This window comes from Carassius gibelio, chromosome B17 (genome assembly GCF_023724105.1).
Source record: "Carassius gibelio isolate Cgi1373 ecotype wild population from Czech Republic chromosome B17, carGib1.2-hapl.c, whole genome shotgun sequence".
Classification (NCBI taxonomy): Eukaryota; Metazoa; Chordata; class Actinopteri; order Cypriniformes; family Cyprinidae; genus Carassius; species Carassius gibelio.
Genome location: NC_068412.1, coordinates 7548078 through 7575915, shown reverse-complemented (window position 1 = coordinate 7575915; position 27838 = coordinate 7548078). Strand labels below are relative to the sequence as shown.

Sequence of the window (27838 nt, the reverse complement as noted above, 5' to 3'; positions counted from 1 at the left end):
GTAAATATAATGAATTCTCTCAGGACAGTTCAAAGAAGAAGAGGCAGCAATGTTTGTTTTGTGAATGAATCTTTTTGCCAAACGAGCTTGACTATTTAAATGACTTAAGAAGAGTGTGTGAGTCATATGGAGATATGGTGTTGTTTTTTCACAGAAGATTTAGAGTGTATGAGACTGTATAAGTCGAGAAAAAACCTATATATATATATATATATATATATATATATATATATATCTGTTTTATTGTGCTTGCTTACATAATTAATTATTAAAACTATCTTTAAGAAAGTTGCATGCAAGGCAGTCTTTAAGTTGCATGCAAGGCCATCCCTTATGTAACAGCATACAAATAGTTTAGGGATAAAATATCTTACCAGACTTGCTTGTTCATGTTATTTTTTTTTTTTTTTTTGCGGTGAGAGCAAATGAGTACAGCAGTAATAATCTTACATTGCAATGCAGAATACCAAATCATATCACATTTCACCATGTCCTGCCATATTTCAATGTTCATCTCATTGGTTCATTGGCTTCCATAACTCATAATATGTTGATGCATGGGATGTTTCTCCTAAGAGCTGACACATGCTCCTTGATTTAACACCTGTGTATGTGTGTGTGTGTGTGTGTGCGCGTGTGTGTGTGGACAGTTTTTCAGTCATTTAATACATATTACCGAGTTGAGTTACATGAGCTTTCCATAAGCATACAGAATGCTTTATGACCCAGCCTGGGGCCTCTTCCTTGTTTTAGTATCTATCTTACTGAAGCAGAGGAGCTGTTGAATCTCAACTAAGCATCTGTGCAAGGAAACACTTTCTTTTTTTGTACTAGCCTCGCCGGACCTACATCCACGGAAAATAAAGTTGGGTTGTTTTATTCATATGTGGGGGCCAGTGATAACAGATACCGGGGTGTATAGGGGGATGAATCGGCTTCATTAATATTCGACACATCATTCACAGTAAATTGGAGCCTCTACACTATACTCAGAATGAATGTACAAGCCTTTGAAATAGACAGTGCAGTTTTCTTTCATGCAGTAATGAAAAGGACAGTGCACAGTGAATTCTTCACAAAGTTCTTATTAATGGGCAAAAGAGGTGGAATAAAATGTGCAAATGGCTGAAAACCGCCTCGCCGATGAAACGGCCAAATCGTCTGAATGCTCTGCAGCTGTCCGAGGAACTCAAAGAGAAAATCTTTAATCAAAATAGTCGTCAATTATGAAAAACCATGAGCACAAAATCTCCAAAATGCTATAAATGAACATCTACAAGTCTGCATAGAATATTAAAAAGACGTCACTGAATATGTTAAGACTCTATGTATGTAATAATTCTAGTTTTGTGCCTTATGACTTTAAAGGAATGGTTCATCCAAAAATGAAAACATATATTTTTGTCCATCAGTGGAATCTATTGTTGTTAAAATTATCTTGCACGATTCTGTTTAATGTTTCTTTGCCAATACTGTAGTTCACAGTAAAATAACAGTAAAATCAGGCTACGATAGCAGGGTTTGCAGTAACACTGAGAATGTAATGTGCCCTTGTGTCGCATCATGATTTTTGAAAAGAAAAAATAAAGCACATAAATTAAATGGACTATTTTTATGATACTTTTTCTTGAGTTTTGTGAAGCTTGACAGTCCTTGGTTATTATATACATCCGTTTTAATGAAAAGAGCAAAGAGAACAACCATTAAAGCATCTAATTCTGTGTTGCACAGAAGAGAGTATCATATGCAAAGAAGGTCATATGGATGATATGATGGTGCATTTATTTGTTGGTTAAACAATTTTTAAAGGTGTTTTATTTAAGATTTTGACTCTACTAAAGCATAAAAATACCATAATATGTTTGCAGATATTTAAGAAACATGATAAATTAACATTTGTTTATATGAAAAAACAATGCTACAGTCAGTTATTCTCCTTTGAAAATGTGCTTTCCGGGCCGGAGTGTCTGTCTTTGTTTTGGTTTGTGAAACCCACCCACTGTCAGTTTAACCAATTGTATTTCGGCACCCCGGGTTCCCATTTAGTGGAAAACACAATGTATTTAATTTCATTAATCGTCAAGTGCACTCGTTCCTGTTTGTGTCGTCAATCTGGCAACCTGCATGTATGTCAAGTCTGAGGAGGAAGGGCTGGTTAAAAAATAAAAAACCTCCAATATTTTGAATTTGGACTGCAATACCTAGTTCAACCACCCGGTGTAAATCCTACATACAGCACCTTTAAATTGCTTATAGTCACTGTTGTTTGTGTAAGTGTGAAATGTTCAAATGGTATAGCAGCAGTTCACTAGTATGCTGGTGCTTAGGTTTCTGTAGCATTACATAAGTAAAACACCAATTGAATGAACTATGCAGGCTGGAGCGCCTCAGAATGCAAAGTGCCTTTGGGTGTATCTGTTTTAGGGAGCCTGTGTGCTCCATGTAGTAAGAAGATTTGATTTATCAAGGGCTCCTCTTGCAGTCCCCCAAAACCCAAGAGTATTGTAAGGTGGAGGTGATGTGATAAATTGCAGCAAAATATGCACTTACAAAAGGCTCCCCCCTAGCGCTCTATCATATCTGGAGAAGCCATAAATCAGGCTAGTTGTCAGTGTTCCACTTACAGTGTGATCTAGGTTCTCCCCCGTTCTGGCCACTTCTCAACTGTAGCACCTGAGGATGTTTGATTACTACAAAGTAAAAAGTTGTTTCTTTATTGGTCCACATTTGCCGGGGCGATTGAAAAGCAGTCCGGTGCTGCACTGCTCATGTCATACATTTTGCATAGGTTGTGGGACGGCTCAGTGCGTCCCTTTTCCCAATGCATGCCATTTTTCTCTTTGTTTGATGAATACAATGAAAACAACGGTTGGAATCAAAAAACAGTTGAAAAAAAGAACAGGTCTTTTATAGAAACCACGGAGGGTGTATGAGCTGTCTTTGACTGACTTTGTGGAAACAGGGCAATAATCCTTACTGTCAGGGACGCGGAGTGTCAAAATGAATTCTGACCTGGCAAGGAAACTGTTAGCTTGCGGGTGGTTGATTCATTTCTCCACCTTGGTTTCTAGAACCATCCAGAAACTGCCTAATTTTTGTTCCAAAAAAAAAGCAAACTTTCTTGCTGCCCAATTTCTATATAGGCCTTATTCAGAATCCTAAACATGAGTGATGCTTCAGAACATTTTATGGCTGAAAGTTACTCCAATAGGAACCGTTGCGATCGAGAGTTCTGCATGAGAATGAAAAATTTCCCCAGGCAGATGTTTCTTATTTTCAAGACGCTCACATGAAATTGCCCTTTTGTTTTTAAGTGACTGCTGCTTTATGTATTGCTTTATTGCTTCTATTTAATTTGGACCTTTTGCCTTTCAAAATGTACATTTTATATGACATATTTTGGTGTGTGCATGAGTGAAGAGACAATTTAGTATTTTTGTTGTTGTTGTTTGTTTTGGTTTTGTTTTGTTTTTCGCACTGTTGGCTTTATATTGCCGATTCTGCATCGGCAGACAAGCTTGTTGGCAAGAAAGAGAACACAGATTAGCTATTCAGCATAGCAAATGAGCACACAATACAGGAAAATACCAATGAAAACAAACCAAGCGCTGCTTGCTTTGTGCAGTGCATCCACATTTTTAGATCTTCCAGTTTCCCTGTTTGAATGCCAAACACAGACTACTGCCACCTGCTGGTATAAGAGAGTTGTCTTACGCAAGCACAGAGTGTACATGCTAGTTGGCAGTTGGCTGTAGTCTGTCCGGTGTGTTCTAGTGCAACTTTTCTTGCCCTGATGCAGCCAACGCCATTGTTGGCTTTCCTCAGCCCTATTTCTTTGGCATCCATATGTTGTGTCCATGCCCTTAAGGTATCTAGAATATGGTCAGCATTTCTGAACATGATGAATAATGGGTTATGCCTAATGTGCAAATATTTCAGACCTGGGACAGTCTTGCACACAGCCATGCACTCTTGGGTCACCAAAACCACAAGTGTGGGTATTGGGTTACTCTTGTTCGGTAAAAAAAATTAATAAATAAATAACATTGTCAAACATTGTGAACATTATCAAGGATTTGTTTGTCTGAAGGATTAGGAAAATAATTTTACCAGCAAGGAACAGTGAATGAAAATGGTCTGGAATTAGTGCCTAGATCCATGCAGCTACTGTAGAATTACTTGGTTGAAATACGTAAAGCTGTATATCATCAGCATAGTCATTGTAGGAGAAACGATTTGTCTGTATAGTGGGCCCCATGTATAGACTGTTAAAAAAGACGGACAACGTGTGTCCACTTCCTTCCACTATAGAAAAGTGAAGCCAAAGCATCTCAGTATGGCTGCTGCCATCTTGAGTAAATGACATAATTTGCACAGTAGAGTCTGCGCAGTAGAGATTTGTTTGGAACCAGAGTCTGCACAGTAGTGATGTTGGGTGGAGCCGCAGAATCAAAATTCCGCAGCACAGACCCAATCAATCATGACACTGTAGACAATACTCTATAATTAATTAGAGTAGGCTAAATAATAACATTAATATAAACCCATAAAAATAATTTGTGTAGTAACTATTAACCTATTAGTCTTGGGTTGATTAGTACAGTTTACTGCTGAACAACGCATTTTTGGTGTGAAATAACAGAAATCAAAAATGTTATATCTTCAAACTCCTCTCAAAGCTTCAACAGTCCACTCAGACAAGCTGTCAATCACAACTGTCAATCATAACGACATGTCCTGTGTTTATAGCATCAAATTACTAGCTAAAATCAAACTTACTGTATAACAAAAACAAACAATTTAACATATATCAGGCATGATAAGAACTACCTTAAATGACCAAACCATTTTTCAGAAAATTGTATTTCCTGTTATTAACCAGGGGGCGATCAAAGAGCCCGCAGCTTCACTTTTTAGGACATGTGAGGCACCAGGTCCCATGTAGTGTATATGGAGAAAAGGAGGGGTCTAAGAACTTATCCCTGAGGTACCCCGTGAACAGTTGATGTGCTTTGAATTTCCCAACCTTGAAAGACCTAACTCTGAGGTAAGATTCCAAACAGTAAAGTGAAGTTCATTTGATGTCCAATGATGTGAGGGTGTATTGAAGGATCTGATGGTTACTGAGTTTACATTTTTGCCATCCAAAGACCTTCAGTGACCGACAGCAAAGCAGTCTCAGTTGAGTGGCTGCTTATCTGTGAGATTAAGTTTAAGATACAAGTAAAAACTTGTATATACTTTGACATAAAGTTTAGGGCAGGGGTGACATAAAGAATCAAATATGCATAGAAATATATTCATATTATATAAATTAAGATATTTAGCAGTGAACTATGTTGCTTAAAATGCTGTCTTCATATGCAACTCACTGGTATTTGATACACTCCCTTTATGAGTGAATCTTATGAAAGGACTTGCACAGCTTGTTAAAGAAGCAGATGAGTGTCTCACTCCTGTGGTTTTACAAGACGACTCTTCAGCACCAAAGATGGAATATGAGCCACCTTCATTGAAATCAATTATCATTTTTATCTTTTCCCAAAGAGCTTGAGGTGACACGTCTGAGGAACATTGTCGAAGCTATGAATTGAGTTTGGTGCGACGAATTCCCTCCAGATGTGCAAGTCACAGAGCCCTACAACCACACTTCATCACTCAGATGAAAGAGCTGAGAACTGCATATTATCATATTGAGTTTAATAATGACAAGATTTGATGTGATATGCGTCCACCCCAAAAGCATGTGAAGTTAGGCAAGTTATTACAAATTGAGTCAAACACAAGAGAATTGCAGACAACTCTCAAAACGACTGACTTAAATTTAAATGGATTTTAAATTTCCCTCATTTTGGCAAAAATGAGTTTTACTGTTTGAATAACGATTAGGTTATGACATGACTGGTTTAGAAAGCATGATTTCACTTGGCTCTATAACTTCAGGGGGGAGGATGTTTGTAGATTTAATCATGACCTTTGGGTTTGGTGAGCTTAACATTGTGAGAGATAACAGAACAGCAATGTTCAACCTATTCAACTAATATTCAAATTATATTGATATATTGATATGTCAATATTGGATTCTGATTCTGATTAACCCAGGTCTTTTTCAACCAGAAATGGAGTTGGCAGTATAAAACTTACAGTAGGATTTCATAGAGTACTGCATCAAACTGTTTCATTTCAAAAGCATTCCTGTAGCTCATGCAGTAAAGCAAGGTCTGACTGCAATTATGCATATTATTAATGCAACTACGGATAAAAGCATCTTCAAACACAATTTTCAGGCCATTTATGCCAGAGAAAGAAAAATAAATGTGTGAAGAAGGTCTGGATCTGTAAGATAAACAAAGCATAAATAAATGATTAAGGATAGAACAAAGGATAAACACAAACTTTTAAAGTCATATTTCAACCCAAAATGAAAATTCTGTCATCATTTACTCCCTCTTATGCCATTACAAAACCATATGGCTTTCTTTCTTCTGTGTAGCACAGAAGAAGATGGGGTCCAGTGTTGTTTTAAACCCCATTGACTTTCACTGTAAGGACAAAAACAGCTGACAGTCATCAAAATATGTTGTCTGTGTTCCAGAGGAAACAAAAAAAGCTATACAGGTTTGGAACAATATGATGGAAAGTAAATTACAGATTTTTTATTTTTGTGTGAATTGTCCCCTTTATTGCAAAAATCTACCCAGGTTTAATGGAACAGCGGCAAGGGTTCACAACATAAACACCACACCAGACTTAATAACATCTGAACCACTGGTGCCTTCATCATTCACCTCAGCAAATCAAAGCAGATCTGTTCTGGTCCCATAATGCCCTGGTATAGCCCATTAGACGTCTGCACAGGCATGGAGAATGGGGCAGAGTGAAGAGACCTCAATTAGTTTCCTGTTGACCTCTGATCACTGTATGGCGAACCTTCGTATGAGCCCAGCAGAATCACACCATGGCTGGATTTCAGAATGATGTGTTCTCAAGCATCACTGGCCAATTCAATTTCCTATATGGATTACCAAGACAAATGCTAACGTCTGGGATTTCCCACACCTGTGTGGCCGATGAGACCCACAGCCAATATACTGAAAGAAAATCAAGCATGACTGTGTTACGGAAGCAAGGCAAGCATTGGATTTCTGATATGTGCGTGTGTGTCTGAGTGTGACTATGTGTGTGTGTTCATGGCATAAAGAATGATGATCAAATGTTAACAGAATGTGAAACAGCTGTCAACAAAGGTTCATACATACTTGCACATAACTAGTGCTTCCAGAATAGTTTTTTTTTTTTTTTCTTTTTTTTTTTTTTATAATTTTAGACTTTCAATTATGGGGCTACACCACTTTGATATACAGTCAGTAAGCATTCCTATTAAAATTCTAACAAATTATATAAATAATATACACTCACTGGCCACTTTATTTATTAGGTACATCTTGTTAGTACTGGGTTGGATCCTCTTTTGCCTTCAGAACTGCCTTAATTATTTGTGGCATAGATTCAACAAGGTGTTGGAAACATTCCTCATAGATTTTAGGTATCCAAAAGAGTCCATATTGACATGATAGCATCATGCAGTTGCTGCAGATTTGTCAGCTGCACATCCATGATGCAAATCTTCCATTCCCTCAAATCCCAAAGCTACTCTAATGGATTGAGATCTGGTGACTGTGGAGGCCATTTGAGTAAAGTGAACTCATTGTCATGTTCAAGAAACCAGTCTGAGAGGATTTGAGCTTTGTGACATGGTGCATTATCCTGCTGGAAGTATATACATTAAAACATTGTGTAGAGAAATTTTTTCACTCTGAAATTGCTACTACACTTTAATTATAAAGAAGCAATGTGTAGCACCATTGAATTAAATGTAAAATTTTGAAGGAAAAAGACAAAAAATGTGTCATTCTAGTATGTACTGTATGTCTTTTTTCAAAGTATACTGTTCTGACACTTCTTGGAATTGACTGTACAATGTCATGACAAATTGCCACATGTATCATTTTTAACTACTGGAAGATGACCTTCTGGAGTGCTCTGATGTTTGATAGGGAGTATTGCTAGACTTGTCTCTACAAATCCCCCACAGGCACTCAGTAGCGTTAAGGTCAGCTGAAATACTTGTCCTCTGCAGGATGTTCACTGTGAGAGAATGTAGAAAGTCACTGTCATGTTGAAAAAGTGCTAAACGATGCTGGAAATGAGAAGGTGGTAGCATCTTCTTTTTCTAAATTCCATATTACATGTTTGAATTCATGACACCAATGATAAAGCAACCTTTCAGCACTCATAAATCCCTTCAAATGAACTGTACTCCCCCTGATCTTTTCTGTGGGGAACAGGAATTTCTCACTGCACTCCTCCCCTAGCAACGGCATAGCATTTAAAATGCTGTTAGATCCAAAATGACTGATTTGGTCTCATGAGACCAGAGCATGGATTCCCAAAAGTCTTCATTTTTTAATATGGGTCTCAGAAAAGGCTAAATGCATTTCTTGGGCCTTTGCTGCAGTAAGTGCCTTATGTGTCGTGAAACAGTAGCTTTTGCCAGAGACACTCGTTTGGCTTTTTCTTTTCTTAGCAACAATCAGTCATCAAGATATGGAAGCTTCAAGTAAAGGCCTGATTGATTCTGGGACCATTCTTTTGAATATTTGCATTACTTTTGCTACTACGTTCACGCATAAATCAATGGTTTGGTAATCCTCCTGTGATACTGTCATTTCAAACAAGTCTATTGACTTGAATTCTCTTCTGTTGACTCTTGAATTCTCTCCCGAATGGTTCTATCTGATTCTCAAGAACAGACTCATATTTAGATGTTTTGGTTGTAAAAACACACCTACTCATCAAAAAATTATCAAAATGGATCAAAAAAGAAAACAAAATCTTATGTATTGGCATGCTCTTGATCAATCAGACTTTCTGAAACATCAGACAACACTAATATGCACTATAATAAACCTGAGCTGAGACTTTTTATTTTTTTTATAATTTTATTACATTTTTTATTAGTACCAGGTGGTATTGTTATGACTTCTGACAGACTAGGGTTAACAGGGTCATACTAGCAAGCTAAACCGTGACAACTTTGGTTCAGATAGTACAATTCTAGTCTTGAACACAAACAGAGAGCACACACACACACACACACACACACACACACACACACACTTAATTCCTGCGTTATGCTTGTAATGCCACTTCTCCTCATGCACAAAATTGTTTTGCAGTTTAAATTACACTGAACCACCAAAAATCGTATGCATATCTCATTTGGAAAAATGCAGAGCCACTCATTTGTATAAATAAGCACTGCTTTCTTTTTTCTTTTCCACTCGGGCTTTAAATCCATTTGTAGCTTCAAGGCGTCCTCATTCTCTGCTTCCTGATAAGCAACGGTATGAGGCTTATAGTTTACAAACGGACAGTAATACAGAACGCCAGCGTCTGTGTCGTGCGTATGAGTGTTTGCTATTCAATATCTGTTTTATGTTGCAGTCCTCTGATCTCCAAATAGCAACAAGAGTAAAGCTCTTCTAACAAGAGACGCACAGTAAACATCACTATCAACACAGCTGAGACGTCTGAAATGAAATGGCCTTTATTTCATGACCTTGTTTCAGCAAGTGTCTCCAGATGAGACCATGCTAAAAATAATCTCTCAGTTCTTGTTTCTCCATATTATGCTCTGTTTCTCCACACTGTGTGATTTAGCCAAGTAGAGCATGTTCCTCAATTAGAATATGTTGCTGGTCCAGAGTTTTTGTTCCGACCAGCCATGAATTGTCAACCCTACGTATATATATATATATATATTTTTTTTTATGTTATGTTTTGTTTCCATGTCATTGTGTAGCTTTAAAAAAAAATTGCAAATCACTGGAACAAATTACCAGTGATCACATAAAACAAAAACATTCAACTTTATCTAATTGTGTCTAAACTTGATGTGCCTTATTTCAACAAGTCAAGGTTTTGTCAGGGTTTTAGTTGACATAACTTGCAACCATATTGGCTAAAGATGCTTGATGCAACTGATTGGCCCAATATTGTGAATGATTATATTGTATCACACCCAATTTAAGCATTGTGTAGGGATAGAATGTCCTGAGTATTTTGTACATCCAAAATCATGCTCAAAATCCTGAAGTCTTACTCCAAGAAAACAACAAGCTTTTGTTTACACTAAATTTAGTCTGTTTTCTTGTTTGTTACTGTAAGATTCCAAAGCTTTAACAACACTGAAAATCATTGCACTGAAAAACCACTTCTGATATAACACAATATCATTCAACTTTATTGGTAATAATGGAAATTGCAACCATAGTTGGCTATAAATGCTTTCAGGAAAGCAGCCTCACTTGCTGTATTTTTTAGATTGATTATGTTTTATCAACCCCGTTTTTATCATTGTGTATGGACAGAATATTCTATGTATACAAAATCCTGCACTTACTGTGCCACTTTTTTTAGTGATTACAGCTATGTAATAACTACAGGTACTAAACTTTGAACCTACCCCTAAACTAACGTTAAGCTACTGTATGGTATAACCTTCTATTACCCAGCATTTTACCAGGTAAGTATGCATTGTAAGTATGCACAAGTATTTTTTTTTTTTTTTTTTTTTTTTTTATGGTTGTATCAGCAGTAAATCTGAAAATGCACTTATTTCAAATGTAAATATATAAGAATGACAGCAATGGAAAAATGGTTTTCGATAAACAGACTTGAATTTCAATCGGTTGCTCACATGAACATTTACAACAGACTGAAATACAACATAACATATGAAACTCCCCTGATTGGTTGAGAGAATATTGCTAAAAAAAAAAAATACATAAATCCTGTTTCTCCTACTGTTCTGTGTGTGTATCAGCAGTTACTGTGAAAAGACAGGGTTAAATAAAGGTCACTCATATTTGCAGAAGAAGAGACATGATGAAATACATAGGTAATTCAAGTTCAGCCTATCATTGAATGAAATAATGAAGAACTATTATGCTGGTCTAAATGCTTTCACAATACAGAGCACCCCACTGTCTCTGATGCATTTCAATCCATGCTCACATTAGATGCATTAGAGATGATGCATGTATTACATCAATAGAAACATCTGAATTCCAAACACACATGGGATGACCAATCAAACAGAGCCCACGCACTAACCCAGATACAAGTCGGTGACTCTTATGGACATTAAGGGAAGATTAATGCTAAAGGGGGTTCTACAGTGACTCAGATGGTAGTAATAGGTTAAGCTGGTTCTGTGAAAGAAACTGTTTTGGCATTTAGGTTAGCTAATTGTAACCCTCCCTATTCCAAAAGCTTTTCTAATGTTCATTTTTGTTATTATTCTTTATTATAAATGCTTGGTTTTATAAAGTGTGTTCAGTGTTTCTCTGCTTTCTTTCTTCCTCTGTCACTGTGGCTGTGCATTAGAAGAAGAGGGAAAGGACTGAAACAGCTGGACTAAGTTCTTTCTTGTCACCGGAATTTACTTGATTTTATGATTAATTGCCACAAAATATGGTAGCATAAGGAGACAAAATAATTAGGGTTGATTTAACATGCTAATTTAGTGTGATCACATTACAAAAAAGAAGAAAGAAAGAAAGAAAGAAAGAAAGAAAGAAAGAAAGAAAGAAAGAAAGAAAAAGAGAAAGTGATTGAAAAATATTACAGTTAATGTCTGGACTTTTAAATAAACAGTATGATGTAACAGCAGCATATAAGCTCTGAAAAGAAGAAGTAGAGTCCTCGCTGCTTGTTTGTTTGTTTGTTTAATTCAACATCAATTCATGTTCTAGGTCAAGTATTTTTAAGCAATTTTCTATTCATTCAAAATCTGATTTATATGAAAGCAGTAATCACTTTCAGATTTGATTTGGGTAGCACTTTATTTTACAGTCCTGTTCCTCATGTAAAGACGCAAAGACGGATTGCAAACTGAATGAATTGTAAAATGTTGATTTGTAAATGAAGATGAATGGACAAAGTAAAACAACAATAACATTATAATATAACATTGTAACATCCATAAAAAACCATTAGAAAATTTTGTTAATTTCAAAACGTGAGATAATCTTAGGCTACCGTCTACGCATCAAAAAGGCTCTTATGCAAGCCATTGTTTAAAACATTTATTACATAATAGCCCCAATATATATATATATATATATATATATATATATATATATATATATATATATATATATATATATATATATATATATATATTAGGGGTGTAACGGTTCACAAAATTCACGGTTCGGTTCGATACGATACACTGATGTCACGGTTCGGTTCGGTTCGGTTCGATACGTTTTAGATACAGCAAAATGTAAAAACATCTCAACTTTTCAGAATGCCGCAAGCGCACCGCGGGTCATGTGACAAGAACCAACCAATCAGCTTCATCCTTTCCCGTAACAACGTTGAGAGCTCAGCCAAGATGAAGGAACAGCTGATCATAGTTGTATATGGATTGCAATTTTGAAATAAATTCAGTAGAAGAGCTACTGCAAGCGATTTTTAGAGCTGCAAATCCATTTATCCTTCGCTGAAATTTCCGCGTCTCATGGAGAGAGCACGTCATTGTTGCTTAGCAAAGACAGACGCCTCATGAGCGCTTCTGCCCGAGCGCTTTGGAAAGGAGGAGAAAGACGCGCTTAGCGTTTTCCATGCGTTTTTAGGCACATATGTGAACGGCCCCTAAGGCGCTCGCTCACTCAGCACGTGCTGAAGGCTCGTTGCAAAATGTCTAATGCATTTAACAGACCAGAAATATAAGATCCTAAAATAACCAACAGATCTGGTGTTTGGGTTGGATTCCCTGTAAGCTATAGTGTCTAAATGCTGCAGGGATAGTTTGCTGCGTGCATGTTTCTCCTTTTTTTCGTCTTTTCCCAGATAGTACTGACGCATATATCCCAGATATTCCCGCTGTTTTTTTTTGTGTTTTTTTTTGTAATCCCGCTGGTGTACCCTGTCATGTTGCAGATGCGACATACCGTTGTTTTTTTATCCACCACTCTCTTGCCATCACCATTATAGCCATATATAGGGAATCCAAAGTGCACCCAAACACCAGACCTGTTGGTTATTGGAGGATCTTCTCATTTCTAGTCTGTTAAACGCATTGGCTATTTTGCAACGAGCCTTCAGCGTGTACTGAGTGAGCGAGCGCCTGCTGAGTAGCCTAACATAAACATATAAGATGGTGTTTTTTTCTTCTTCGGGAGTGTCAGGGGCGTTGCCTGTTACGTTGTTTGGGTTATTGGGCTACCTTGTTGAACGCATATCATTATATTTCTTTCTCTCTCTTTTTTTTTTTTTTTCAAATATAATTAATTACTCCAACGAACCGTTCGGTATACATAATGCGTACCGCGTACCGAACCGAAAGCGTCGTACCGAACGGTTCAATACGAATACGCGTATCGTTACACCCCTAATATATATATATATATATATATATATATATATATATATATATATATATATATATATATATATATATATATATATATATATATATATATATATATATATATATATATATTATCTGGATACCTGGAAGTTGAAATTATAGTTGCTTCCATTATAGCCTACTCTGGCTTAGTTAGTGGCCAACTTATATTGTCCATTTAAGCTTGGTTACCACAGGTTGTGAGCACTTTTATGTGGGAACGGTTGGTTAACAGGCATGGTTATACTAGTTAAACAAGTCAGCACCTGTAAGATAAGAACACAAACCTAGAAGCCCAATAAGATCAGTATATGCATTTAGAAAAAGAAGCTTGCGAGTGAATTTTCATTTCATGCCTAATTGGCATTGTTGCAGTTATTGATCAAATGATGGAAATGAACATTATGAATATAAATATCCAGAACCATTTTAATTGTGTTTGTAACCAGGATTTGAAAATTGTGGTTTTAAGAATTATGCTAAAAATCCAACTTTATTTACATTTACATCTACATGTTTGAGATAATTATGTACTTTATGTTCACCAGACAAATATTTTCCTTATTATTTATAAAGATGCCAACTATAAAGGTATTTTCTGTATTTGTTTATAGACAAATGATTATAAATTATGATTATAAAACGAAAAATATTGAAGATTTATTTTGTAAACGTGTCCTGGACATTTTGGGAAATTCAACTATAATATGAATTGCTGTGGTCTGCTAGACAAAGGCTTATCTTTTGGAACATATATTAGCACATACTTATGCAATTAATTTGATTAATCATGAGTTCTATTTTGACAGCCTTTTGTTTGTTTTTGCCTCCTCTGATCTGTTTCTACCCATTTTTCTTCTCTTACCTGCAATGCAGGATTTATTATTATTATTATTATTATTATTATTATTATTATTATTATTATTATTATTATTATGGGCAAACAGGAGGAAGGAACAAAAGAAAGAAAGATTAAACATAATTATTATTATTTTTTATTTTACTTTATTTTTTACCTGCTGGAGCTGAGTCACCCTTGATCGTGCAATACTTCTGCCAGATATTCATTCCCCTCAGGCCACATCATAATCCTATTTCCTCGTGTCATGGTACTTCATCTTTCTCACTTAATGTAAGTCATATGGTTTTATTGCTGGGAGCCCCCCTACACTCCAGCCCACTCTCTCACCCTTAATGGGTTCCAACATTGATCTCCCAACTAGTTTGTGTGGTGTTTGTTGTTTGCTCGTGTTCTCGAGATTTTAGATATGTATTGTACAATGGGGAACAACTGTTGCTGAAGAACAACTAGACTAGCATAATAAAAAAAATTACAAATTTTTTAGCCAGCATTTAATTTGGAATTAGGATTTTGTTCTTACTACATAATATTTACTATGTGGTTAGGATTAGGGACAGGGGTTTGGTTTAGGGTTTGATGCTTGTAATTATACATGATTTACTTATTACATACATATTTACATACATATTTTGAGTACACGTAAAATACATCATGTATATATCTACATTAACCCCTTAACTGTCAACCCCCACCACCACCACCACATAAATCAATCATTGTAAATTTGATATAATTTGAAAGCTTAAACTCTGAAAATGCCTCCTATAAAATCCATTTGGAAATCTGGCATTTCATTACAATGGTAATTATCTTTTGAATTATTTTAGCAGGTTCCTCCCTTAGTGGGTGTGGCCATGTCACAAGACCTAAAATCTTTTATAATCAAATCTTTTAACAATCTTGTCAAAATACACATTGTACACATTGCCTGAGTTTCATATGAGGTGGTTATTTTGTGATATACATGTAATCAAAATTGTGACAAAAATGAATATAATTTTGACCCTGAACCACAAAACGTGCCTTAGGTGTTTTCATATACATCATCTGAAAGCTAATAAATAAGCTTTCCATTCATGTATGGTTTATTAGGACCGGATAATATTTGGCCGAGATACAACTATTTGAATATCTGGAATCTGAGGGTGCAAAGAAATCTAAATACCGAGAAAATTGCCTTTTAAGTTGTCCACATGAATTTCTTAGCAATGCATATTACTAACTAAAGATTAAGTTTTGTTATATTAACATTAGGAAATACATTTTTGGGCTACTGCTAAAAATATACCCTAGCGACTTAAGACTTGCCTGACTAGCCTGACTACATCAGACTTCATACTTCCACTCAATTTCAATTTCAAGTTCATTTGACTTCTGTACACAGTCCGAGATAGCGACCTATCTCTCAGTTTTCCTCCGGCCTCAAAACAGTCGGCCAATCAAGGAACAAAGGGCAGGCTGAGAGCCGTGACATAAACGCTAAGCGCCGAATGTAAGATCGCAGTTCAGGTTATGGAAATCGAAAATGACAGCGGACATGGAGACATGGGATGCTATTCGCAGAGTGCTTGTTTTACATTTTGAATGGAGGTAATGTTGTGGCCCTAATCGGTCAACTCCACATTGCGAGAGATTGCCAATGCTGCTGCTTCGATCCCAGAGGGCTCTCTTTGAGGAGGGAGCCTTCACCAGCATTCCCCGCAGTGCTGGTCCTTCTTCTGCCGAGGCAGAGTGGCAGCTGCACTTGTGGGGTTCGTAAATGGATCTGGCAGAGGGAATGGAGACGGGCGAGTCCCTATCTCCTTCCACTTCGGACAGATCTGGCACCCAATCCCTGGGTTTGGAAGCATGCGATGTGGTTTCTTCCTCCCAGGGGGAGGGATCAACACTCTGCCTCTCTTCCTCTGAGGAGGTTGATGTGGAGTCTGTCGACAGGGATTCGCCACAGTATGAGGAGCTTTTAGAGGTGGTTACTTGCGCGGTGGCCAAGTTTAACATAGAATGGCCTGCCAAAAAAACATCCGAACTGCAGAAAAACAAACTTAATGAACGCTTTCTGCGGGTGGGTAAACCACCTCCTAGCCGGGGCCTCCCCTTTTCCCCTGATCTGCATGAAGTGATCAGAGCCAGATCGTGGAAACGCCCATTCTCAGCCCACCTCTACATCCCCACGTCTGATTATTACGGCAACGTAGTGGGGATGGGAGAGCATGGCTATAGTGTGATGCCTCGGGTGGAACAGACGCTTGCGAGCTATCTGACCCCCGGAGCCACATCGTCTCTGAAGGCCCCGCCGTTGCTCTCCAAGGCTCTTAGAACAACCTTAGCATTGGTGGGCAAAGGGTATGTGGCAGTAGGGCAGGCTGGTCTGCACACCATGGCAGTGTCACAGGCGTACCAAGACAACTTGCTAAAAGAATTAGATGAGGGAGAGGAGATCAAGTCCGATAACATCTCAGAACTTAGACAGACCACATATCTCCCTCCGCGCCACCAAGGAGACCGCCCGAGCGATTGGGTGGTCTATGGCAGCTATGGTGACCATGGAGAGACACTTATGGCTGACCCTGTACGAAATTAATGAGCGTGACAGGGTCTGCCTTATGGATGCCCTGATTCAGCCTTCTGGCCTGTTTGGTGACGCTGTCAGCTCAGTTGTCGACAGGTTTCAGGAGGCACGCAAACAAGCGGCGGCGTTCCATAAGTTCCTCCCTCATCGCTCTCTTGGGGCATCTGAGTGGGAGATGCCCCAGCTACATGCCAGCTCCTCATACAGGGAGGCAACAGAGTGTTGGTCGGGGACTTCTAAGCCCAAACAAGATCTTAGGGCAGTAATTAAAGCTAAGTCATCGGCCAAGAAGTCCTGATGTCAGGGGTTCAGGACTTCAGAGGGCAGCCCCTGCTGGGGTAGAGTGGCGTACACCGCATTGCACGGTGCCCGTCTCGCCTCAGTGCCCTCTGGGGGCCGGCCTGCCAACCCTGCCAGAGTTCCAGGGCACAGCAGCCTCCAGTGAGCATTGTTCTCAGTATTATCCGCCCGCGTGCTTAGCGGATTCCCTTAGTAAATTATTTAACAGTGTGGAAACTACTGCCAAATGTATCTCAATGGGTCCTCCGCACAGTAGAAAAAGGCTACCGTATTCAGTTCGGCTCCCCATCGCTGAGATTCAACGGGGTTACTTTGCCGCTTGTCGGCCCCGAGTAGGCTCTGGTTATGGAACAAGAACAAGTGTGGTCCCAGGGCAAACTCCTCTCACTCAGAGCAGTATACATTCCTTGGAAGCTAAATATGGGAGCAGACATACTGTCAAGGCAGGGGCCGAGGCCCGGGAAATAGAAACTTCACCCCGAGGTGGTGAAGCAGATATGGAGCATTTTTGGCAAAGCTCAAGTGGACCTCTTTGCAACTCAAGGGACATCGCAATGTCCCCTTTAGTTCTCTCTAGTTCATCCAGCTCCTCTGGGACTGGAAGCTATGGTACAGACCTGGCTGAGGCTTTGTCTGTACGCCTTTCCCCCTTTTGCATTGCTCCCGGGAGTTCTATAAAGAGTACGCTGGGACGGGGTCCGTCTGTTGCTAGTACCCCATTCTGGCTTGCCGAGTATGGTTCGCAGATCTGGTTCTCTGCAGGGTTGACCCACTCTATGCTGAAGGTTTAAGTGGTGGCCATTGCAGCCTACCATGTCCCTCTCAATGGTCAGTCTTTGGGAAGACACCCCCTAGTTACACATTTCCTCTGCGGTGCGCTGAGGCAGAGACCTCCAGCACGGTCCCATATTCCCCCGTGGGACTTGGTTGTGGTGTTAGAGGCTCTTTGTAAAGCTCCATTCGGTCCAAGATATACAAGATATATCAGACAGACATCTGACCCTCAAAACTACCTTTCTCTTGGCTATTACCTCTCTGAGGAGAGTTGGAGATCTACAGGCCCTCTCAGTGGCCCCTACTTATCTTAACTTTGCACCCAGCATGCCAAAGCATTCATATACCCTCGAGCAGGATATATTCCTAAGGTTCCCTGTGTCACACCACAACCTGTAGTGCTGCAGACCTTTCGGGAGCCCGACCAAGATAAGCTAAATTTTATGTGTCGAGTTCGAGCGCTGGGCGCCTACGTCCACAGAGCTGCCCTGTGGAGAAAATTGGACCAATTGCTAGTATGCTACAGTCCCCCCAAAAGGGGTTTTCCTGCACCTAAGCAGAATATTAGTCGTTGTATAGTCGAGACTATCAACGCCCCCTATGAGTCGTCTGGTCTCCCCTCGCTATTGGGAGCCGAGGCTCACTTTACTCGGGGTAAGGCGACCTCCAAGTGCTTCCTAGCAGGTGTTTCCATCCATTTATTTTTGATGGCAATTTTAAATTCCAAAATTTGTAGTAAATTTTTTATTTTATATAGATTGCAAACTTTAGTACATCTTTAGTTTAGAGTAAACTTCTAAACTACTTCTATAACTTTTCAACTTTTATTTATTTCTACCCAAGAAATAAGATTTGGTATCAGGGTTGAATTTGAAAAAAAAAAAAAAAAAATATATATATATATATATATATATATATATATATATATATATATATATATATATATATATATATATTCTCTACTCTGGTTATTGAATGATGAATTACACTCTGTTGGCATTTAGAGAGTATGACTAACACACACACAAAATAAATAAAAATAATAAAGTTAATTACATTACACATTATAGTAGATGCAAGATTCACATTGATCTGACCTTGGTATAGAGGCAAAATATTGGTATAGAGGCCACAGCACAACCCTCATGGAGTGTCATGCTTCTCTCAGACACGTACTCAACTTCACTATTCTCTTTTCCATTGAGTTCACTAGATGAAATGCAACCAAATGTGCCCCCTTTCTGATGTATCCATTCATTTGCAGGAGCAGCTCTAACCCCATACCACTTTTACCAACAGCAACTGGACAACTTTCCTTATAGCTAAATATGGTAAATAACTTGGAAAAAAACAAAGTTCATTAAACGGTACAACATTTTGCTCTACATGCCAGTGTGTTGATCATAGTGTCAATACATTAAAATATGGTGATAAATAGCATAACATATTGATTTGTACAGCTAAAATAACTAATCAACTGTGGCTGACACCAACAACTTTGCACATTCAAGTAAAAAATGTTTGAACATGCATAAATGATTAAAGGAATCACACAGTACTGTTTATTAAGGAAAACTTGATTAATCAAACATCCAGTTAAGCAAAATAACAGGGATTACAACAGTCTTATATTGTTGGACCAGCATGGTTGATTTTAAAGAGGTGTGACCACTATTAAGATTTTGGAAAATGGTCACATTTAGCCAGGTGATTTCTCCAGCAATGCATTATACCATGGTAGCTAAGCTGTGAGTTGAATCATTTTACAGGAAAGGGGATATACATTTGTTAATTGTATGTCAAACACCACTGACTATGACAGACTGTATGCATAACTGAGAGTCTATAATTGCTCTCTGCATACTGCATATCCACAAACAAGTGAATGAATACTGCTGGATTGACCTTAAAATTCTAATTCGTTTAGCATGTACATATGGTATGTTGTAAGTCTCAGCACAACACAATATGAAAATTTCCTTCAAAGTTCCTAATGCCGATTTCATACTGCACAATTTTCAAATTCGTCAGAGCGCTGTTGTTTTCTCACTGCTTGACTATCTTGGGTAACATTCAGTTGCTGCTGTGTTCACATTGCACGATGGATCGGTGACAGGGATTCATATATCGGAAACATATCAGCAATTCCCTCAGATCTAATCTTTGATAATTCATACTGCCTGATTGTCACTCGCGTGAACGAGCACTTATTTGCCTCTGATTTCAGGCATTTGTTGGCAATTTCATAAAACCTGTCGGCGAATGAAAAATCTGGCTAAGATCGTGCAGTGTGCACTTTGGCATAACAGATTAACCTTTTTGTATATATATATTAATTGAAACAATGCATTATTGTAAGCGTTTTATGATTTGCCATTATCAATTAACCTCTTAACCTGCTAAATAACTTTTTGTCAGGGTTGGGGATAGAGGTATGAGACGAGGACTGATGCAGGAGAAAGGGCTTTAATAAAACAAAAGCAAAAAACTACCCCTTAGTGGAAAACAGGCTGGCGACCAGGATTGCCAAGGGTGGACAGGACAAGGCAGACAAGATAGAAGTGATGTACAACAACAAACTGGCAACAAGACTGCAAACACAAGGAGAATAAATATTGAGCAAATGCCTAGGGTAATGAGGGAAAAACAGGTGGGGCAAATTAACCAATAATCAGGGAACAATATGGGTGGGGTCAAAACAATTGATATGAAAGCACAGAGCACACAGGAAACAAAGACAAAAGCCATGTGCCCACACAAAACAAACACAAGCACATCGCCATCAAAATTATCACAAGCCATGTGCTTGAACAAGACAAGACACAAACACGCAGCTAATGAGACTACTCATTAGCCGCTCGTTTGCACAAGAAAAGACAACATGGAACCATGTAGTAAAAAAACCACAAGCTGCATGCTTCACAGTACAAGACATAACATGAAAGCATACAGCCAAAAGCATGAGCTGCGTACAACAACACAAGACACAAGGACAGAAGAGCATATGGCCCGAGCAAACTTGAGACCGCACGCTCACACAACAGAACAGAACATGGAACCGAACCAAAACTGAATCTGAGCAAGACATGAGTGCCGGGATCTGAACACCATGCTCTAATGTAAAACAAGGCAAGCAGACAAGAGAGCACACAGCTCAAGCAAACTCGAAGCTGCGTGCTCACGAGAAAACAAGACAAGACGGGAGTGTCAGGGCTCCGTCACAAAACCATAAATAAATTACACCGAAGTGACAGAACCCTGGCTCTTTTAATCTTTTCAATTAGAGGAGCAATTTATCCAGCAGCCATTAGAGAAATGTTCTTCTATTAAGGAGATTAAATAAAACATATTTTCAAGAAATGGTGAAACACACATTGCTGGTTTTATATTACCTTGGAAAATGAATGGCAATTTCACAATATTCTATGTGTTTTTTTAGTAAGGAATCTTTTCACCTGTGATAAAAAAAATGATAAAAATAAAAATTAACTGAATGTTTATAACTAAAAGTGGCCAACAGCCATAAATAGTGTGATGTGGAATGGTTTATGAGGAAAGGGAGGACAGTAAACACATTCACACCTGATTTCTCTTCCAGGCATCATCATTAGAAAGACAAGCTATTTCTAGCTGCATGTCCACAAGAAAGTGATACAGCTCTGTGCAGTGCTCAAAGTGGGCTGGTATGCCCGGTACTGGTTTGGTCTACCGGCAATTCTGTGTTATTCTCTTCAATGTAGCGGGAATATTCTGGTCTAATAAACCTGAAAAACTTGCATCTGTCCCTGCCCTAATTGCTCTCACTGGACTAAGATTGTTTGCTTCACTAGCCAGTTCACAAGTTCACATGTAAATGTAATCAGATATAACAAAGTATGCTTATTTGGCCTGCTGTCTGGGGGAGGGCTTTCAGCTCTGACTTTTGTCCCAAACCCAGAGTACTCCCTTTTAACTGGGGTAGGAACCAGCCAGGAGTGATGCAATGGGGTGGTGAGGGATGCTGTAAAGCTGTCTCAGGATTGAGGTGAGATATAACTATATATACCAGCCTCCTCTTGCAGTGATTGGACTACCTGAACGTGTTTCTCCCAAACTTAAGTTATTTAACAAATAGCATTGAATCTGGTAATTAATTTGTGTACAAGAATATCTGATTAGCTACGAATGGTCCATTTGATGGACATGTTAAACCACAAATCACACCTGATGTTTAGGGAAATTGACAACAATTGATAGTGACAGTTTCACCAAACTCCTTTCATCAACACCTCTGCAGTTCTTCTGCTGTTAACCAGCAGGATCCCAGAGTTTCATCTCATTTCACCATTACAAACACTTCACCAGCCACTGCTTCCACCTCTGAGTTTTTTTCAGTGTTCTCAAAAGCCGCTTCTAGACCTTTCGCTATGCCAAATAATCAGTGATGTTTTCTTCCGGCTTCATTCTCCAGAGCAGTGCTGGAGAATGTTTCTTTTAAAAATAATGCATTACTACATTGTGTTACTCCCTAAAAAAGTAACTAATTACTTTTTATGGAAATTAATTTGTTATGTTTTTGACTTTTTAAATCTGGGCAGAGCTTGAATATTTATTATATAATATATATATTATATATATATATATATATGTATGTGTGTGTGTGGGTGTGTGTGTGTGCGTGTGTGTTTGTGTGTGTGTGTGTGTGTGTGTTCATTCGTAAAAAGTTCTTCAATCTAACCCCTTTCACACCAAAAGTGAAATGAATACACCTCGGGCTGAAGGAAATGTAAATTCATGTCTGTACAGTAGAGGACACAGCTCAAACAAACTGCATGAAGAATATGACACAGGAGAATAAAGTTCAACACCATTTAGCGATAACAAAAATGAAAATAATGTGTAGTTTTTTGCTTGGTACGGCTGAATTGGATCATCGAAGGTCAGTAGCAAATGCATTGGCTAATAAAATGGAAATACATAAATTACGTTCGTCTTATTTATCATATTTAAATATTGCAGGTTTGTATAATATTCTAAGTTGAATTTGACAGTTTTTTGAGGTATACTAAATAGTTTTTGCGGGTGAGATGAGTAAACGCACATTCACAATTACTCTAGAACTGTTACTGTATACTGTATAACATCAAGCTCACACAGCGCACACAATGTCTCGGCACTTACTCTCGATTTCTCTCATGAAAACTATAAGTCACAGGGTCCCCGCGGGTCCTTAAAAAGTCTTGAAATGTCTTAAATACAATTTTCGATTTTTAAGGTCTGAAAATGTCTTGAATCCTGGAATTTTCCATATGAATGTCTTAAATTTCATGTGGGATCTTAAATTTCATGTCCGACTCGTCATTTTTATTTATTTTTTCAACCGCAATTTGACCAGCGCAACATTTGGGGGCAGCACTTCGTGGGTGCAACCTGCATCATTCCATAGGTGACATACGAGTAAGTGATTGATGAACGCGTTGCGTTGATGGTTCGCCACCACGGCAGTTTGCGAAATCGCAAGCATGGGCAAAGACGATAAAGCTGTGGACAAGACCACGACTGTCAGGTCTCGCTATCTTGGTTCTCAGTTTTTGAGCCCCTCAACGGCAGAAGACTTGCTGGAGCACTTTAAGGTAAGACTCTAAAAGTAACATTTAAAATTATTTGAATGTTAAAATGCTTCATGTGTTTTTGTTATTTCCTAATGAATATTTGGGACAATATATCGATGTGTCACAATTCTTGGATTGATTTAAATTTTTCCGAATGCGTTGCGAATTGATTCTGAGCTTAGTTTTTGCAGATGGCGCTCTAGGCTAGTTTTTAACCGAACACTCAAATGCTCACGACGAAGAGCGCTCGTGCGTTCTGCTGAGTCTGAGAATGTAATTGATATATTGCTTTTATGACGCGAGATTAATGTAAATGCCCCACTGCAAACACCCTTGTACTTCGCTTCAACCTTTTCGAACTTTATTAAGTATTATTTTATAGTAGGTTCAAGTGGTGTGTGTAAGGCATATAAATCACGCAGTGGCATCTGCTGTTAAAAACTAAACTAAGAATCGATTCGAGAGAGAATCGCGATGCATTCAGAAAAATTGCAATCGATCCAGAATAATTTCTCGATTCAAAATGCATCGATATATTGTCCCAGCCAATCAGTTAAAAAAATGTTGTGGGTGGGTGACATCTAGGCATAGGACTACTGCATTATGGATGGAAGGCAGTGCTGTAAATAACTTTATTATATAAAGCATTCAATATGCATTATGCTTCTTGCATATTTTTTATGTGAAAAGTAAAATTTAATTGAATTAAATAATGTAGCCCAGTTCATAATTAGACTCCAAATATCTGTTTTGTGCTTCTCAATTTTAGGTTAACAACGTTGACACTGAACCCTATCACATAGGCCCAATTTGTGAGCATTCACTATTATGGCTTAACTTGTTTCTCAAACATTTTTTCTTCCAAATCAAGGACCACTTAGCCAATAAAAAAAAAACTTGACATATTTGGCTTAATGATCATCCCTAATGCATGTAAAAATGCAGGCCATTTTAGTCTTCTGAAACCATGGCTAACTTCACCTGCTAATAATGTGCATGATTAGAAAACAAGTCATGAGAAGTGAATTGGAAATGTTCAACGGTGTCACGGTCCATGTCAGTCATTTTTGGTTGATGACTTTTGCTCACAGACCTCTTTGGTAATCTGGCATACCTCCAGTGGTCCCCAGACCACAGTTTGAGAATCACTACTTTAGACAAACCATCTAATCTAGTGTTCCTGTAGCTCAACTGGTAGAGCACTGCGCTAGCAAGCAAGCAATCGCAAGTTTGGGGGTTCGATTCCCCGGGAACACTTGATATGTAGAAATTGATAGCCTGAATGCACTGTAAGTCGCTTTGGATAAAAGCGTCTGCTAAATGCATAAATTTAATCTGAGTGAACATGAATGAAAATTTTATCATTCTTACCATTCTTGAGGTGGACTTTGTTTTGATTTTATTTTTTTATAATTTCAGGAGGGCACCAAGGAACTTAATTTAAGGAACATGCTTTCTGTGTCAATGGATGGACCCACAGTAAATTGGAAAGTCATGGATCTCCTACAACTGGAACATGCAATAAATTTCTGATCCTGATCTTTCCTACAATTGTCTGTCAGTCATTAGGTCTATGCATAGATTATTGAATGTGCTTGCATTTATCTGTGTCTGAAATGACATAGAAAACACTAATCAGACCCTGAACAACATTTTCTTGGGGGAGAACCCCCAAACCCAGCTCAAGGCTATTAGGCAGCAACATTTAACCATAATTTAGATCAAGTATGATGAAATGGGCTTTTGTAATGTCCTGGGGCTGTCTTCCATGTCTTTTTCAAACTGCTATGAGGGGCCAGAATTTAGAAAATACCTGAAGTACCTTAAAGGCTGATAGTTTATACATAGTCAACAATGTCAGGGTTGTAAGGTCAATCAGCACTTGGTATAAAAGTTTTCTTGCCCCTTTTGACCTGTCTTGAGCGTGGTTGTGATGAGTTGTGCCACACTAATGCTTCGCCACATCAATCTGTGTTGTCGGACTGAACATTTTCCTGTTTTTTTTTTTTTTGTTTAGATAAAGTCTTAAATTTTCCTTTTAGAGGACTTAAAAAGGTCTTAAAAGTCATTAAATTTGCTGTTAAAAAATGTGAAGATACCCTGAGTCAATACATGGGAAACTGGAGTTACTAGAAGAAAATATATTTAGAAGACTATCTATATATTTAGATTTCCTTCAAAAAATTAAAAAGAGTGATGTGTTACTTTACTAGGTACTTAAAGAAAAGCAATCTGACTATATCACTTGCATTACTTATGATGCATTAAACCCCAACACTGCTCCAGAGACCTCCAGTTCTAAACCTGAAACCAGTCTTCCACTCGCATCATCATTATTCCAATCCAATGGACCGTGCACAGTGAGATCACAAACCACCATTGCTGAACCCATTTAACAGGAGTGCACACCGGAGCACATCTATGTGCCAGTGCCACAACTAAAACCCATCTTCAATCTCTCTATTGCTCCACTGGGCTCTGGCCACCCTGGCATTGTTAAAACCATCTTGTTCCTCTGTAAATGCTGCCGTTGGCCCCTGAAAGGGATTGTTTTGTCTTTTCCCTACTGTGCCATGCTCTGCTAGCAAACACTTGCATCTGCCCTTTCTTCATTGTCTATCGTCACATGAGTGGATTTCATCACTGACTTCCCTATCTCCAATGCCCAATGTTGTGGCAGTTGATTGGTTTTAAAATGTAGGCTCTGTCTTGTCTACCCCAGACTCTCCCCTTCCATCTGCACACTGCTCTCTGTCCAGATTTTTAATCAACTCTATCTTCAAGCAGTAGACATTCAACCAAGGACTGCATATAGACCATACTCATTTCCTCAGTCAGGTGTGTAGTCTTCCTTTGGGAATACAAATTATTATGTTTTTCTATATGATGTTTACTTACCTGTGTTGGCCTTTATCGTACTTTTTTTTTTCATACCCTCTGTCAGACTCTGCATTCATCATTTCACATACATGTCTAAGATGAATTTCCTCCATTGGGTTCATCTTCATTCTGCATGTGTCAGCTCCTAATACCCTTCTCAATGAAAAAAATACAATGCATTCTGAAAGCAAGTAGTAAACATGGGGTGTTGTCGTCAAATGGACTCAGAAATGAGAATCACACATGATCTTACATATTGCCCAATTAATCTTCTGTAGGCTTAAATTATATTTCACAGGGTTTTTAACCATATTTTGAATTATGCAATGCATTGTGTTTTGTTTTAGGGTTGATGTAAAAGATCAGTAAATGCATTAGATAAGGTACTGGTAAATTTTGCCAAGACTAATTATTTTTCTCTGGTAAAAGTTTGTATTGATGGCCAGTTTGGCCACCTTTAGAGGTCCTGTTGACTTTAAGTAACTTTTCTTTGTAACAACTATAGAGTATATGTAAATCTCTTCCAACCCCAATTAAAAAAAAAAAAAAAAAAAAAAAAAAAAAGGTCTTACTAAAACCAGACAGGGAGATGTGTTGGGTCAAGTTTTAGCTGTTTTGAACCATGGTCCTCCAAGACTGAGATTGGACATCCCTGCATTACAGTATTAGTAGTCTGTTATATATCAGCTAACACTTTATTTTGATAGTCCCCGAACAGATATTCTACCGAATTTAAAATAATAAAATTAATAAAATTATGACAAGGAGCAAATAAGAAGAAAACTAAGAGTTCAGTTGGGTCAGCAGATAAATGAACCGATATAAAGGCTAAAACAAGTAGACTATGCATTAAGCAGCATTTTAAAAAAAATAATAATAAAAAAAACCTTTATTTTGACACTTACACTTACACTTCATTTTAATGGTTGCCTTTAGAAATTCAGTTGTCTCTATAAAAACTTTGCTACTACACGTCAACTGTCTACCATAAAAGTTTTAGCTAAGTATTAGTAGATGGTAAGGATATGGTTATGAGTAGTAGAGTAAGTCAACATGTTACTATGGCAAGTTGCAAAGTTACTTAAAACCAGTCCCCGCTGTGCCAACTCTTATTGCTATGCAAAGTGTCAAAAAGAAGCTCTTCAGTAGCAGGGAATCTAAATAATTTCCATTTCTTCATTGTTAACACTGAGAGGTTAATTTGGATGAGAAATATGTTATGATGCTACCCTGTGTTTTTCCAAAAGACAGTTCAGTTTGTGATTCACCTGAGAATTTTCTCCTGGGTGGATTAAAAAATAAAAAATAAAAAAAAATAAAAAAAACTTCCGAATAGGACAATAAAATCACTAGTCACACAGACTAGCCCTTTTAAATGCTGT

General features: G+C 38.1%; 1 long non-coding RNA gene across 1 annotated transcript; it reads left to right on the top strand.

Moving 5' to 3' along the window:
- The first annotated feature begins 23175 nt into the window (after positions 1-23175).
- Positions 23176-25120, top strand: LOC127976576 (uncharacterized). The gene is made up of 2 exons (XR_008157826.1): positions 23176-23597; positions 24996-25120. It is a non-coding gene; the product is annotated as an uncharacterized LOC127976576 (long non-coding RNA).
- Positions 25121-27838: the final 2718 nt, after the last annotated feature.